Source organism: Salmo trutta, unplaced genomic scaffold, assembly GCF_901001165.1.
Source record: "Salmo trutta unplaced genomic scaffold, fSalTru1.1, whole genome shotgun sequence".
NCBI classification, from domain to species: Eukaryota; Metazoa; Chordata; class Actinopteri; order Salmoniformes; family Salmonidae; genus Salmo; species Salmo trutta.
In genome coordinates, this window is record NW_021822795.1 from 59,752 (window position 1) to 77,264 (window position 17,513).

General features: G+C 40.5%; 1 long non-coding RNA gene across 3 annotated transcripts; it reads left to right on the plus strand.

The window, feature by feature from the left end:
- Nucleotides 1-214: 214 nt before the first annotated feature.
- Nucleotides 215-4,484, plus strand: LOC115184913 (uncharacterized). Of its 3 annotated transcripts, none has more exons than XR_003874686.1 (4): nucleotides 215-1,051; nucleotides 2,529-3,806; nucleotides 4,004-4,145; nucleotides 4,244-4,484. It is a non-coding gene; the product is annotated as an uncharacterized LOC115184913 (long non-coding RNA). The 3 variants fall into 3 exon arrangements; XR_003874687.1 differs by lacking the exon at nucleotides 4,244-4,484 and having other exon boundaries at nucleotides 2,529-2,789; nucleotides 3,687-3,806; nucleotides 4,004-4,221; XR_003874685.1 differs by lacking the exon at nucleotides 4,244-4,484 and having other exon boundaries at nucleotides 4,004-4,221.
- Nucleotides 4,485-17,513: the final 13,029 nt, after the last annotated feature.

The following is a 17,513-nucleotide window of genomic DNA, read 5'->3' on the forward strand; positions in this document are numbered from 1 at the left end:
AAATGTCTAGTCGATGAGCATTATGGGTAATGTAGTCATTCTGATTAAAAAAATAGGCCTACAACTGCTTACACCATTTACACTATGACAGCTGAATCTCCTGTCGTAACCGTGCCATTCCAAACACATAAAACGGGAAAATAAATATAAATACAAAACACAGAGGAATATAAAATTGCCAGTGGTATGTAAGAGGACAATACACTTCTTTTGAGCCTAAAATGAAGAAAATCAGCACAAAATTTGAGAGATCGTCCCCCAGCTGAGAGGCTTACAGTGTTGTAGTATAGATAGTACACATTAACATGTCCCCTGTCTCTGATAAGAATAAGACATCAATATCAATAGCCTGGGTGTCAGGCTGTTTCTGCTCTCTTGCCAATTCCCTCGTTGCAAAATGGTATTGGCTTAACAATCCCATAAGGAGTTGTCAGAGAACTGAAACAGACTGGCACCCAGGCAATAACAATACTGCTTCATTAGCAATATTGGTTCAATAACAATCTGACATTCAAACTGACCTCTGTATTTCAAATGCCAATTGTCTTAGAATCTATCACTGCAGTGGCCTCCTCTTGTGATCCTCTCAATACTAGTCTGTCACTTCTATACCAGTGTATCATTCAAACTGACTCTTAAATTGATCCTGTCTTGTTCCTTAGTATGTGGATGAGGAGGTTGGGCAGTGGCCCTGTCTGGCTTTAATCCCTTGGTCTGGACCCTTGTGTGTTCCTTTCTCTGTAAGTCTATCCATTCTGATAGACACTGTTTTTTCTGGAGTTAAAATTATTTTCCTCTCAAGTAGTGAAATGAAATCATTTTAGAGTAATTATTACCAGTTAGAGTGGGACAAAAATGCAGATGAAATTCTATTGGCGTAAAACAGCATGACCACGCCCACTAATGCTGGTTACATTTAGATTTTGCCGCCATTGGCTATTTGCAAGTGTCTCGTGAATGGAAGGAGTGGACAGATCGAGAGTGTGGATCCGTCCAACATCACAAGTCATTCACAGAATTTCTTCATTTCTAAATTTAATTAGAATTCAAGGTAAGTTCATTGTTATTGGTGATCTTTGTATATAAATTAAAACTGTTGAAATATTACAACTAGCTAGCATTGTAGCCTTACTGTTACTGCACGATTTGCATAGTCAGATGCTAATGTGAGCATCTAGCTAGAGCTAATTAGCTAGCTACAGTAACATTAAGTTATACCACTTTTGGTGTTTTATGGACAGTATGTACGCTCAGAGGATCAGTGCATCACCTGTTTTACATTTTCAACAGAGCGGTATTAACTATTAACTCAGTAGCTAGCGGACTTTACTGACTACTGCCAGCAGGTTAGTCAGTGCGACATGTTTTACTCTGAAAAGCTGTTAGCAGACAGCGGCAGTTGGTCTGTGCTACGTGTGTTTCACCTAAGTTTAGAGCTATTAGACAGTTTTTCGCTGCAGTTTGGTCAGTGCAACACATGCGTTTTACGCTGAACTTTAGAGCTGTTACTCGTTGACAATTTTTAGCTGCTGTTTGGTCGGTAAAGCAGTTAGTACAGTATTTAGCGGCAGGCAGGTCGATGCAACACGTGTTTTACTCTAAACAGAGCACTGCTCTTGTCACGACTTCCACAGAAGGTGGCTCCTCTCCCTGTTCGGGCGGTGCTCGGCGGTCGTCGTCGCCGGCCTACTAGCTGCCACCGATCCCATTTTCCTTTTCGTTTGTGTCTCTGTTTTTTTCACACCTGTGTTCAGTTTAGTTGATTTCGGTGGGTTTATATACACCCCGCTGCAGGCTAGGCTTTGTGCGGGGTTATTTGTGTATTTGCTTGTAAGGGGTGCGTGCCTGCACCACGGGGTCGAGGTTTCTCCTCCGTGTGTGCGGTTTTTCCCTGTGGGTGGCGACTACGTTTGTGCGGTTTTTCCCATGTGTTTGTATTGTGCCTTTGGGACCGCCTGATTTAAAAGTTGTGTGCCACTGGAACTTCTCTGCTCTCCTGCTCCTGATTCCTACACACCCCCCTCCTACTAGGAGGCCTTGTTACAGCTCTCTTGTAATTTGTACCTATTTGTGTTAATGCGATTTACATTTAACTTTCTCTTGTCATCAAGGATGCAGGCTGTACACTTGAAGTACAGGGATTGTCAGAAGTACATTTGTTATGAGGGGCAATTGACCTTCAATTCCTTTTTGGATTCCCCTAAAGTGTGCACTCCCCCTCATGTATTTTAAAGGAATTGACGGATGTGAGGAATATGGTGGGGAACTCCTTCCAGCCATGCTTGCACCAATCCAATGCTTTGAAATGCATGAGGGGAGTGAATGAGTGCACACTTCAGGAAAAGGAAAGAACAGGAATGCAGCCAGAGTAGAATTCATCCCACCCCTCTGTTCTTATTTATATGTATTACATATTTGACGTTTCATGATGATAGTTTGTGTCTTTATGATGTTGTGAAGTTTAACATGCCAAAGAAATTTCCCAAGCTTGGGATAATAAACATCTAATCTCCCTCTTCCCCCTTCAGTGAAGACGTCCCCATCTAAAAAGAGCCGAGCAGGGACCCAGGGGTGCCTACAGAGGGCCATACAGCCGGGTCCACAAACTCTCTGTTCTCCCAGCCCAGCAACAGCAGCCTAGGTGTTCCACACAGCACAGAGACCGAGAGAGGAGGGAGAGGGAGGAAGAGCCCAATGGTCGGACAAAAGTCAAAAGATTAGTCCCCAACACAAACCGTCTATAAATTATAGAATCCAGACAAAATTAGGCAAATTAGACATTACCAGAGGTATATAGATAATCTTTGACATTACAAACTAACGATACATTACCAACTGACAAACAAGCAAGGAAAGTAACACCTTCCAGAATTAATTACATTTAGGCTAGTTCATAATTATGATGACAAGCCTGTTGCTAGCACTAGTGCTAAGGCTTAGGTAAATTGCTATAGAATGAATTGAAGCCTATATGTTCAAAATCAAATAACTTTATTTTCAGTTTAATGAGTAATAGAAGGGGTTCAGCCAGATAATGAGAATCAGCCATATATTGGTGGTGTCATGTAAATGGATCATAATGCAGAAACCACAATGTCAGCACACGATGTCTCTGATGGGAACTCATTTCATTAATGATTTAAAGATGAAACTATGATGGCCGAAGAATTTAGCTGAGAACATGATGTCTCATTTAATGTATTATTTTTTTTAATTTGCTGCAGTGAATCTAAAGAATATTAGTAATTACATTGCCTATTAGCCTATGGTAATTTGGTATGTTATAGTTACTTCAGTACACAGCATGGTCAATATGATGGAGGGAAATTATTTGGAAGTTGTGATCCAACCTGGAAGAAGTTGTCTGTCGGCAGTGAGCAATTTAAACACAAGCATCGTTTGTAAGGATGTTGGAATTTTTTTACTATTGTGATTGCCCATTTCAGTGTCTATATTGATGCTAGTGTGTGAAAATGTAGGCAAAATATGAAAAATAACTGGGATTTTGCAGTTTTCATTCAAACACTTTTTTTAAGTGGGGGATGGTCATTGAAATATCCCTCTAGACAAGTTGTGGTTATACAATACACAGGGAACCTATAATAGCCTCACTTCCATTTGATTTGAGAGAGGGAAGCAGTCTGGTGGGCAGGAGTTCGGACTTAAAATGTGCATGTGTTTCACAGCTGACCCAAAGGCCCTTGAAGTCCTAAAGCTGAGAGCTGAGCTACAGGCAGAAAAATACCAAAACAAAGTGCTGCTGGACACCATGACCACCTTGAAAAGCAAGCTGGCATCCCTAAGAGGTGCACCATCTTTGAATTAACTAACATTTAAATAACAGTTGAGAATTAGTCTGTCCTAAGATTAACAGGTGGACTGGATTGTTATGAGTGTCATGATTTCAAACGCTACGTTACTCTTTTTACATAGTCATTGTGCCTGTTTGGAGATGGGGTTAGGGTTAAATAGTTCACAAATGTTATTGTTACTCTGTGTGTAGGGTCTGACCAGCAGTAGGCTACGTGCTGGAATCAGGCGGGGACTCCAGCAGCGAGGGGGAATCAACCAGGGGACTCGTCCTCATTATCTTCCTCTGTCTCTGAGGAGGAACATTTCCCAAAGAAGAAGTGAAGAGCCTGAGGGTGGGTGAAGAAACAACATTTTTACACAAACTACCCAATTGTACTACCTTACAAATTGGAAATTATTATTTTTTGTTTTGTTCTGTTTTCTATTGCAGTGAAAACAGTGAATGGTGTTGTGCAGAGGTACAACCATAGCTGCAGGAAGTATAAATTAAAATACGTTTGGCAAAATTATATAGTTACTCCCATCTTGCATTGCCGGGAAACCCGCGATTTAGGCAGCTTGTTGCATTGCCCCCATAGAAATAGAATCCATAGAAGGGTGTTGTAAACTTATGGGTACACTCAAAATGGCTGCATGTCCAGACTTTGTATTTGTATTTATTATGGATCCCCATTAGCTTCTGCATAGGCAGTTTTAAAAACATTACAATACATGCAGGAGTGAAAATCTGATATCAACTTTGGAGGGGACAATTACATGAGATTTTCTCAAGAGCAATTCCTGAGGGGGACACCAAAAGTAGTGCTGTAACACAGCCTACGTTGTATATTTAGGAACCATAATTACTACAACTGGATAATTGATGTGTACAGTAGTTAACTGAAGGGTTGTCTCAACTTGTTCAAATGTTTAAATCATAATACTTCTAGTACTAATAGTTATAGCAGTTTTCCTTATCAGTCCAGTATGTATGCAGGTGTTTGTATTTACAACCAGAAATACCAAGAAAGGCCACTAGGTGGCAATGGTACTGTATGGGTGCAGTTTTCGTAAATGCAATGAACATGGTGTGATCTCATCTAAAAGAATCTCCATTGAGAACCATCGAAGTTGGTCTCCGTATTGAAATGACCTTTTTATTTGACTTTTTCTGATACATTTATATAGTCATTAAATATGTGCCACTGGCCTGAGTCTACTACAATAGCTTTACAAGAACAAAAAGCTCAAAATAAGTACAGTTCTAAAAGCTACTTCAATGAATAATCCAAATAAATCAACCAAAATATCCTTCAAAAATACTTATTTATTGTTCAGTGTCTCAACTCTTCAAACAGCAGCTGTGGACAAGTATGCCATAACAAAATTAATAATTGGTAAGTGTACTGTCAAGTATTAAAAACTACTAAACAAAAGAACAAATATCATACTATACGCCAGGGGTTCTCAAACAGGGGTCCGTGGCCTTGGTGTAATTGCAGTGGGGCCGTGTAATGAATGTATTTAGTACCAAAAGCTACTTCAATGAATAACCCAAATAAATCAACCAAAATATCCTTCAAAAATACTTACATATTGTTCAGTCAGTATCTCAACTCTTCAAACAGCAGCTATGGACAAGTATGTCACACAAAGTATGCCATTTTAAATAAAATAACAAAATGAATAATTAGTAAGTGTACTAAAAACTACTAAACAAAAGAACAAATATCATACTATACACCAGGGGTTCTCAAACAGGGGTCCGTGGCCCTGGTGTAATTGCAATGGGTCCGTGTAATGAATGTATTCGGTACCACAAGGATTCCAGTAACTTTACATATAATATAGAGGGGGTGGAGGTCCCTGAGGACAGCTCAAAACCTTGCCTGCCTTGCCTCAAAATATGCAGGGGTTCCTGTACCCAAAAAAGGTTGAGAACCACTGCTATACACACTACTGAACAAAAGAACCAAACATATGTTTGCAGGTTTCATTTTTGCTGGCAGATATTTTCCCTGTAGACTGTCCAGCCTGTCTTTATGTACATTACAGACAACTACGCCGTTCAGTCTCTCTTGGCCCATGCTGGTCCGTAGCCAAGTCTTTAACCTACGGAGTGCACTGAAACTCCTCAGCCTCACATGAAGACACTGGTACCACAAACAAAATTCTGATCAGCACCTCAACTTGGTCAACCAACCCCTGCACGTCCACTGGAAGCCTCTGAGGACCTTAACTGCCTCTCTACTGCTGCTACAGTGGTATTTGTTGCAAAAGAGAGGCAACTGCACTGAAAGAGAATCTATGTTCAGCTCAGGGTATTGCTCTAGAGACTCATCCAACTCCCCCGTGAGAAGCGCTCTTTTCAACTTTTGCAGGACGTTTAGACTGTCCTGGTCAAAATGGTCGCCAAACTGAACCCCCACCATCCAACGCTTAAAATAATTCTGCCCTATAGTGATCTTTTATGTTGTTATTTTTTAATTAACAGTAACATGCAAAACATAAACATAACATCCAGAGGGATTCCACAAAGAAATGAGAATTTAAAAAAATAATCCACATTATATCAATTCAAATACAGACATATAGCGAATACATTTTTTTGACATTTTGTTTTGTATACGTTTTAAAGACTAAATAGTTTTCCAAATCAGATAAAAAAATTAAGGAAAGGGTTCACAAACTGCATTCACTGCTAGCATCAGGTATATATTTAGAAATCAAGCTATTACACGGATATAATCTATGGATAATCTTAAAGGAGATCTCCTTTACTTTATTGGTCACCATAAATTTGTGTGGAGTGAGCCAAGCACGGCGCCAGTTTACATCAAACGATGAAGCCCAACAAAATATCGCAGAGGGAATTGACTTCCTGTAGAAAATATCCCTTAACATACGATTGTTGAATTTCGTATCTAGTAGACCAATGGCATTCACCTGGATATCGCTTACAATCGGAGATATTCCAAAATATGCATTATTCTGAAGTAAAGTTTTTATCCCACTAGGTATAGCTTTAATAAGTGTCATATTCCTTGCTTGAAACTTCAAAGTTGTATCTTTCCATAAAGCTTTTCAATAGATTCCAACTAATATTAACAAATTGGCTGACAAGTACAATGTTTTTCGAGAACCATTTATGGTTAAATAACATCTTGTTTCTATGTCATATCAACCCATTGTTCCATATAAATCATTTATGAGGTGAAAAGTTGTGTTTATACAACAAAGTCCAGGACATTAAAGCCTGCTTGTGAAAAGCTGCTAGTTTCACAGGAAGTTTACCCACAATATATGGACATTGTAGTAAAAAATGAAGCCCTCCAAACTTCTGAAAAACAAAATGAGGTATAATATTCCAGAAACTGAGGATTTTTTTTTATGTACCTTTTAATCCAGTTGACCTTTGATATCTGATTTGAAGAGAGTGAAGTCTAAGACATTTAGACCGCCATCACAAACCCTGTTGGTGAAGAAATCTATTTTTATCTTATGTGGCATGTTTTCCCATATGAAGTTGTACAAAAACCTATCTAAGGTACAGCAAGTGGATTTGGGAATGTCAATTGATGAAAAAAGATAGCCCCTCAGCTTTGGATAAAAGCACCCTTCCTTGAAGACTTAAATCCCTCCCTAACCATGAGGAGAATTTTTTTTTTTTCTTGACAGATTCAGTTACAGGGTTCAAATTAAGATCATTCACAGCCTTAACATTTTTGGTGATCTTTACGCCGAGGTAGGTTACAGCATCTTTTTCAGATATGTTACAATCTGCTGGATTGACAGCTCCTTTTAAAACAAACATCTCACATTTGGAAAGATTTAATGCCAAACCTGAGATTTTGGAGAACTGCTTCACGATATCCAATGCTAATCTAGCTTGTGACACATTTTTCAAAAAAAGTGAGCTGTAATCCGCCAGTTGGGATATCTTGATCTCTCTGGCCTGGAATGTAATGCCTTCAAATTGACTTTTATGAACTAATGAGCATAAAATTTGAGATGCTAACAAAAATAAAAAAGGTGAAATTGGACAACCTTGTCGTATTCCTTTGTAAATGTTAAACCTTGAGGATGTTCCATGACAGAGTTTGATACAGCTATTGCCACCATTATACAGAGTTCTAATAGCATCAACAAAAAACAAACAAATTTCAAATGCTTAAGACAATCAAAGCTAAAATTGTGACTTACTGTATCAAATGCTTTCTGAAAATCCCAAAATAGGATAACAGGGAAGTCATCCAATAGATCACAATACTCAACCAAGTCTAACACCAGCTTCGGATTATTAGATATATGGCGCCCTTTCATAAACCCTGATTGACATTCAATCAGATCATTCAAGCAAGACTTTAACCTTTTTGCAAAGATTAAGGCTATAATTTAGGAGTGTGATTGGACGCCAATTATCAACATTTAAGAGATCCTTGTGTGGTTTAGGTATAAGAGTAATAACCCCTTGCTTCAGAGAGGCAGGTAGTTCTCCCTTCTTTATAGCCACCTTAAAGGTTTCAAGTAAAAATGGTGCTATTTCTTCAGAGAAGGTTTTGTAAAATTCAGAGGTTAATCCATCACAACCTGGAGATTTGTTATTTTTTTAACTGAGCAACCCCGTACTGGATGTCCATAATGGATAAATCTTGACAACAAGACCTATTTGAATTCTTCACTAACCGAATTAACATTCTCTATAGAATCAAGGAGATCCTTAGTCACTCAAATTGTTATCTAAGGAGTAAAGATTCTCATAAAACTCAGTGGTAAAGTCTGATAACAACTCTCTATCCTCAGTGGTAACCACATTAATCTTAAGTTCCAAAGTGTGTTGAGTTCCCCTCTCCTCTTTTCCAAATTAAACAAGTATCTACTGTCCATGTGGTTGATGACTGCTACTAGCCAATGTCCATTGGAGTCCATTTGAGTAAACAAAAATTTCCCTTTGAAATGGTGTGCTAAAATTGCAACCCCAGCTGAATGATTAGTCCCGTGGGCCAAAATAAATGACATTGCCCAACTGATTTTTTCCAATAATTATAGTCCTCTTTGCATGAATGTGTTTCTTGAACGAATACAAGATCTGCGTTTCAGTCCTTACAAAAAAAAAAAACTTTTCTCAACAGGTTTCGTATCCCCCTGGCATTGATTGACGTAAACTTCAAGTCCATATCTGTAGAATAGAAAGAAAAATCCTATGCAATCTCAACTCTACCCTCTCTATAAAAAGTTGCTTCAAATATGTATTAACAGAAGTCTTAACATGTAAACAGTAACACCATAATTCAAAACTAGAACGCTGAGTTTGCAGTGGGGAAGGAGCTACCTTGTAAACATACCGACAGAACAAATCACCCCGGTCGTATTTATTTTCCGTCGGCGAAAAAGGCTCTGATTCACCTGTAGTATCCACCCTTTCCTTGATTTCAGGCCTGTTGAACAAGAGGCCACAATTTTGCCTTTGCTGCCTTGTCTGCTGCAGTCAAGTCCTCACCAAATCTAAATTTTCTCTCTTTCAGAAAGGCGCTTTCCTTTGCTTTCTTCCAAACTGTATCTCTCGCTGTGCGAAAAGCAAACTGGATGATGATCGAGCGGCTGACGATGGCATCTTGTTTCTTCCCAATACGATGAGCGACATCCACAGCCATATCCATATATCCATCGGGGAAGTCCGGTGCCACACGGTTACAGATGTCGCTTACTAATGGCTTCACATTCTCATCTTGGTCCTCGGGGACATCATAAAGCCGTAGCCCCCACCTTCTCCGGTATCGCTCTGCTTCCGATAAGTGCTCTTGCATGTCTGCGATGGTCTTCTCCTGTGCAGTGCATTTCTCAGAAGTAGCAATGTTTGCAAGTTTAAGCTCTTCGATACTCTTGTATGCATGATTCAGAGAGGTCTCGAGGTCAACTATTTTTGATGTGTTTTCGCGTATCATTTTCTCCAGACCATCGGCTCTTTCGTTTATCTTTGCAGAAACAGCATCGGTTATGTTGACCTGTAGTTCGCGCAAAGACAATTCTTTCTGTGTCTTTTTGGGTGCAGGACTATTGACTGGATTTTTAGAATCAACCGAATGTCCAGAATCTTCCATTTCTTCTCCTGAGGAGTCAGGTGGTGGTTTTTCTCCAATGTATGAGTGCTCAGCTAGCAACTGCCTTCTCCTCCCTTTGCTCTTTCACACATTTATTTTCTTCCATTTCTCAAAGTTTCAGATCAAATTAGCGGTCAACTAAGCGTTGTTCTCTATTGTGTTTACTATAAGCCAAGTTCTGTTACATTTAAGTAAGTTTGAGAGGGATAAAAGTTAAGTTTACTCGCAGCAAGCTGAAATCTCGCCGCCATCTTCAGCCGAAGTTTTTTCCCCCTATAGTGATCCACTGCGTTGCCAGCAAATCGTCTTGAGTGTGTCTCAATGGAGTCAATCAATGTTGTTTCTTTCTCATACAGTGCAAGGTAGCTTTCATCTTTTCTGCTGTTTACCCCACGCGCTGGATAACTGGGCATTTTGTTTGAACTACTTACTGGATATCAGCCACCAACTACAGACACTGTCAGATTCCCACACATGCACATCAGTGTTGCCAACTCCTCCGTAAGGAAAGTAGCTTTTGGCTGTCCTAAAAGTCGCTAGAAGTCGCTAAATGACGCCATCATCTAATTTGCATAATTGGCCATGTGCATGTAATTGTGATGGACGCTGTAGGAGTGAGGAATAACGTCGTGGGAGAGACAAAGTGAGTAAAAAACACCCTAAATATGTTTAGAACTACAAATGAACTTCTGTCGATTCTTGTTTTTTTTAATGTCACAATTCCAACCCTCCTCCTTTATCTGGGCTTGGGACCGGTAAAAGTGACCCAAAAGAGACACTGGTGGAGTTACTGCGTTTTTTAAATTTTGTTTTATTTAGTTTTTTATTTTAGTTTTCTTAATTTAGTTTGGTTTTTAACCTTATGGTCCACTTAGGAGCCTATAACAAGTCACAGTAAAACATGAACATTTTTAACCATAAACATTTTTTGTTTACAATCTACATTAAAGATCTAAATGGACCAAAAAGAGACAATAGAAAAAACTGTCAATGGCAATGTGAGAATTATGGTAACTAGTCTGGCCCTAATTCAGGTTAAAACATTTTTTATTTAAGCCAGGGCGGGATCCGCCAGCAGCGGCTTCCCGCATGTGCAATTAATTTGCAGTCTGGACGCGAGGGGTGAACATCTCCTGCTCTGACTGCAGCGCGAGGACTGTGAGTGCTTTGGGGTGGAGGTGGGGCCCGCAGCAGCTCACGCAGCTCGTTGAGAAGAGTAAGAACGATACGTGCTTTCACGTCAGACTCCAAAAGTCTCCAATAACACCAGAAAAACTCGCTAGATTTGTCGATAGTCGCTTTTTTGAAGATTTGTCACTAGAGGGATCTGAATACTTGCTAAATATAGCGACAAAGTTGCTAAGTTGCCGACACTGCACAGTACCTGCATCGTGTGCGACTTCTGAGGGCTGGGAGGCAGTAGATCAAACCATTGTAAGGCTAAGGGGGGGGGTCCCAATCTTTTTAAACTTAAAAACAAGCTATTAAGTGTCTAATCAGCACAAGTGCTTTCATTGCACATTATTAATATTATTGAAATCACAGTTATGTTTCCAGTGATATATTGGGGGGGACAAATCATATTTTTCCCAGGACGGGGGGTCGTGACCCCCCGTCCCCCCTTGGATTTCCGCCTATGTATGTTCCCTAATTAGTGCACTGGGCTAAAGTAGTGTAGTAGGAAATATGGTGTCATTTGGGGCGAATACTCAACATAGTATTAGTCCAGACTGAATATGTAATATTGCTGTCTGGACAATGTAAACTCGGTAAACGTACTGTCCTGAACCGTGACACGGTCCATGCTTCCCAAGGTGGCCTGAGCATCCTCACCGACGGCGTAGTACTTTCTATGCAAGTAGACTGCTGAACCGCTCTCAAGCATCAGGCCAGCTGCACACAGAAGCGGCCGCTGGCGAATCAATCTCAGCGGGCTCGCTGTCAAAAAGCCTACTCATTATCGCCAATTGTCAACTGACTGCAGTGATTTTGACCGAGTTCAAAACCATCTGACACTGATTTCTTAGAATTACAGGGTTTTATACGGAATCTTACGTCATGGTTGTCTATGTCACAATGGATGAACGTTTACCAAACTGATAAAAATTCAACAGTGACGTCAATTAAATTGTATTTCGGTGTGATCTGGGAGTTTATAAAATTGTAAACTATGAACCATGGTTGAGGGAACAGTATCCTAAGAGTCATAAATGTATTTGTGTAACAATCTTCAAAATTATATTACATTTGATGTTTTGGTGCCTTTAGACTTAAGGCAATTCAGAAAGCTGATTGAGGACCTTTAATGTGTCTTTTTTATGACTGTGTCCATGTTTTCTTTCTGCGTGCCTTTTGATGTGTGTATTTCTGTAATTCAGGGCTCATCTGTGTGTAAAAGAGACATTGGCCTCAGTATGACTCCCTGATGACATAAAAGTTAATAAATCTAGGGCTCTGAAGATATTTAACTTTACCCAGAGGCCAAATCTGAAGGGACTAGTACAGAAAACATACAGATTACATCACATACATAGTTATACACTGCTCAAAAAAATAAAAGGAACACTTAAACAACACAATGTAACTCCAAGTCAATCACACTTCTGTGAAATCAAACTGTCCACTTAGGAAGCAACACTGATTGACAATAAATTTCACATGCTGTTGTGCAAATGGAATAGACAACAGGTGGAAATTATAGGCAATTAGCAAGACACCCCCAATAAAGGAGTGGTTCTGCAGGTGGTGACCACAGACCACTTCTCAGTTCCTATGCTTCCTGGCTGATGTTTTGGTCACTTTTGAATGCTGGCGGTGCTTTCACTCTAGTGGTAGCATGAGACGGAGTCTACAACCCACACAAGTGGCTCAGGTAGTGCAGCTCATCCAGGATGGCACATCAATGCGAGCTGTGGCAAGAAGGTTTGCTGTGTCTGTCAGCATAGTGTCCAGAGCAGGGAGGCGCTACCAGGACACAGGCCAGTACATCAGGAGATGTGGAGGAGGCCGTAGGAGGGCAACAACCCAGCAGCAGGACCGCTACCTCCGCCTTTGTGCAAGGAGGAGCAGGAGGAGCACTGCCAGAGCCCTGCAAAATGACCTCCAGCAGGCCACAAATGTGCATGTGTCTGCTCAAACGGTCAGAAACAGACTCCTTGAGGGTGGTATGAGGGCCCGATGTCCACGGGTGGGGGTTGTGCTTACAGCCCAACACCGTGCAGGATGTTTGGCATTTGCCAGAGAACACCAAGATTGGCAAATTCGCCACTGGCGCCCAGTGCTCTTCACAGATGAAAGCAGGTTCACACTGAGCACATGTGACAGACGTGACAGAGTCTGGAGACGCCGTGGAGAACGTTCTGCTGCCTGCAACATCCTCCAGCATGACCGGTTTGGCGGTGGGTCAGTCATGGTGTGGGGTGGCATTTATTTGGGGGGTCGCACAGCCCTCCATGTGCTCGCGAGAGGTAGCCTGACTGCCATTAGGTACCGAGATGAGATCCTCAGACCCCTTGTGAGACCATATGCTGGTGCGGTTGGCCCTGGGTTCCTCCTAATGCAAGACAACGCTAGACCTCATGTGGCTGGAGTGTGTCAGCAGTTCCTGCAAGAGGAAGGCATTGATGCTATGGACTGGCCCGCCCGTTCCCCAGACCTGAATCCAATTGAGCACATCTGGGACATCATGTCTCGCTCCATCCACCAACGCCACGTTGCACCACAGACTGTCCAGGAGTTGGCGGATGCTTTAGTCCAGGTCTGGGAGGAGATCCCTCAGGAGACCATCCGCCACCTCATCAGGAGCATGCCCAGGCGTTGTAGGGAGGTCATACAGGCACGTGGAGGCCACACACACTACTGAGCCTCATTTTGACTTGTTTTAAGGACATTACATCAAAGTTGGATCAGCCTGTAGTGTGGTTTTCCACTTTTAATTTTGAGTGTGACTCCAAATCCAGACCTCCATGGGTTGATAAATTGGATTTCCATTGATTATTTTTGTGATTTTGTTGTCAGCACATTCATCTATGTAAAGAAAAAAGTATTTAATAAGATTATTTCATTCATTCAGATCTAGGATGTGTTATTTTAGTGTTCCCTTTATTTTTTGAGCAGTGTATATGAACTGACTCAATCAATGTGCAAGTTTATCAAGAACCCGGTCAAGATCAGAAACCCGGTCATCTGAAGATACTTGATGTCTACTATCATACTATAAGACTAAAGGACATTAGGTAACACTACTTTTCAGACAAGGCATGAAAGCTATGTCATAAAGCTTTCTTTAAGTTGTTATAATCATGACAAAACATTTTGTGACTTGAAGGATATTATTTGAGAGAACAGTTTCCTTCACTTTGCCTCATAGGCAAGCAGCAAATATTTTTCACTGTGGACTTTGGGAGAAATAAGGTGAAGAAATGTCAGATAATTTGTATGCTAGTGATATTTTTCTTAACTCTGGAGACAGTCTGCCAGAGTCAACAAGAAACACCTAAGTACTGCACAGAATTGGTAGTTTTGTACACAGTCCACTTAGAGAAAAAGTGCTATCTAGACCCTAAAAGGGTTCTTCGACTGTCCCCATATGAGAACCCTTTGAATAACCCTTTTTGGCTCCAGGTAGAACCTTGTTGGGTTCCATGTTCTCCCTGGAACCAAAAAGGATTCTTCAAAAGGTTCTCATATGGGGACAGGCAAAGATCTCTTTTGGAACCCTTTTTTCTAAGAGTGTAGGCTACACACCTCTCATACATTGTTTTTAAATGATTACAAGAAAACAGATTTGAGAACACAACACACTGTGATCCAATATTATTTGTAGACATGTTCATTCACATAGTCTGACATGTTTTATAGATTGACCTGTGGCTAGAAGAATTGTTTTGTTCATCTGGTGCCCACAAGAACAAGTAGAACTTCTGGGAACCACCACATAGTACAGCTAAACAGCACAACTACATTGGTATACTGCGGCATTATATTTATGTTGATTTAAGAAGATTACTCGATTGTCACAGAGAAACAAGAGAAATTCAGTGAGCTGCAAAAGTATTTGGACAGTGACAATTGTTTTGTTTTGGCTCTGTTCTCCAGAACTTTGCATTTGAAATGATACAATGACTATGAGGTTAAAGTGCAGACTGTCAGCTTTAATTTGAGAGTATTTTCATCCATATCAGTTGAACCATTACAAAATTACAGCACTTTTTTGTACATAGTCCCCCCATTATAGGGGACCAAAAATATTTGGACAAATTCACTTACAGTGCCTTCAGATAGTATTCCTTTTATTCTTTCCACATTTTGTTGTGTTGCAGCCTGGATTTGTAATGGTTTAAATTGAGATGTTTGTGTCACTGGCCTACACATAATACCCCATAATGTCAAAGTGGAATTATGTTTAGAATGTTTTTTCAAATTAATTTAAAAAAATGGAAAAGCTGAAATGTCTTGAGTCAATAAGTATTCAACCACTTTCTTATGGCAAGCCTGAATAAGTTCAGGAGTAAACATTTGCTTAAGAAGTGTCATGGAATTTCAGTACTGAGAGATTTGGTAATTTCTTCAAACAATCATCTTTATTTAGTATGTATTTATTATTGCAATAATGAGGCTGGTCGAACCCCCACCCTTGAGTGTTGGACCGAGTAACCTAACCTTAACACAAATGCAGAGTACTATATATAGTTGACACTAATTATGCTCAGTCATGGTTGGTTCAACCCCCCTCATGCAGACCAAGGACCATCATAAGCCACTCTGGGTTCATCCTGTCGTTATCTGCACGTGGATTGTTGTCTTAACCCCACCCTGGCTTAGTTTTCCAGATGCAAGATGATTTGAGACAATGAGGGATTTTTCTACTCCTAAGCTATCTCTAGTAAAACACATTCCTGTCCATGTAATGCAGTCTTTAACTCATTTGTAAGCTCAAGCCATCTCCAGTGACCATACGCCCAGATTAGTTGCAGGCAACTAGAGTGGAGACCATAAAAACACAGACACTAACAGGACAGAAATATCCTCCTATTTGTTAAGTATTAATTGCTAACTATTAATATCGGCCATTGGATTAGTTGTTCAGCAGTCTTATGGCTTGGGGGTAGAAGCTGTAAAGAAGCCATTTGGTCCTAGACTTGGTGCTCCGGTACTGCTTGACATGCGGTAGCAGAGAGAACAGTCTATGACTTTGGGCCTTTCTCTGACACCGCCTAGTATATAGGTCCTGGATGTCAGAAAGCTTGGCCCCAGTGATGTACTGGGCCATCCACACTACCCTCTGTAGCGCCTTACGGTCAGATGCAGAGCAATCGCCATACCAGGCGGTGATGCAATCGGTCAGGATGCTCTCGATGGTGCAGCACTAGAACCTTTTGAGGATCTGGGGACCCATGTCAAATATTTTCAGTCTTGAGGGGGAAAACGTGTTGTCGTGCCTTCTTCACATCTGTATTGGTGTGTTTGGATCATGATAGTTTGTTGGTGATGTGAACACCAAGGAACTTGAAACTCTCGACCCGCTCCACTTCAGTCCCGTCGATGTTAATAGGGGCCTGTTCGGCCCGCCGTTTTCTGTAGTCCACGATCAGCTCCATTGTCTTACTCACATTGAGAGAGAGGTTGTTGTCCTGGTACCACACTGCCAGGTCTCTGACCTCCTCCCTATTATCTGTAAGGTCCCCCAATCGAGCAGTGAATTTCAAACACAGATTAAACCACAAAGACTAGGGAGGTTTTCCAATGCCTCGCAAAGAAGGACACCTATTGGTAGATGGGTAAAAAAAAAGCAGACATTGAATATCCCTTTGAGCATTGTGAAGTTATTAATTACACTTTGGCTAGTGTACCAATACACCCAGTGACTACTAATTAATCGTGAATAATGATGAGTGAGAAAGTTACAGACACACAAATGTCATACCCCCAAGACATGCTAACCTCCCACCATTACAGTAACATTGGAGGTTAGCATTTCTGGGGTGTATGATATTTATACCTCTGTAACTTTCTCACTCATCATTATTCACGATTCATTAAGGATTATCACTAATCATGGTAGCATCCACCTTTATGTAGAAGTGTTTAGAAACATGTTATATTCTTATTTACAATAAAAGTGACTCCAAAATGACACAATACATTATTTACCATTAATTTCTATAGGGCACAAAATAATCTGAAACACAACTAAAACAAAGCAAATGCATCCAACAACTTTGTAGAGTCACAAGCTTGATGTAGTCATTACTGTGCTATCAATATGGACCAAATACCTTTTACTACTTTAATACACATAGAAGTGAGTTGTCCCAATACTTTTGGTCCCCTAAAATGGGGGGACTACATACAAAAAGTGCTGTAATTTCTAAAGTGTTAACCCGATATGGATGAAAATACCCTCAAATTAAAGCTGACAGTCTGCACTTTAACCTCATAGTCTATGTATCATTTAAATCCAAAGTCCTGGAGTACAGAGTCAAAACAACAACACATTTGTGGCTGTCCCAATACTATTGGAGCTCACTGTATGTGCATGCAATTTATCTTTATGAATACAATACAGTAGTTATCTTCAATGGGTTTGGCCATTGATCTTTTGGCTAAAAGATAAGTCAT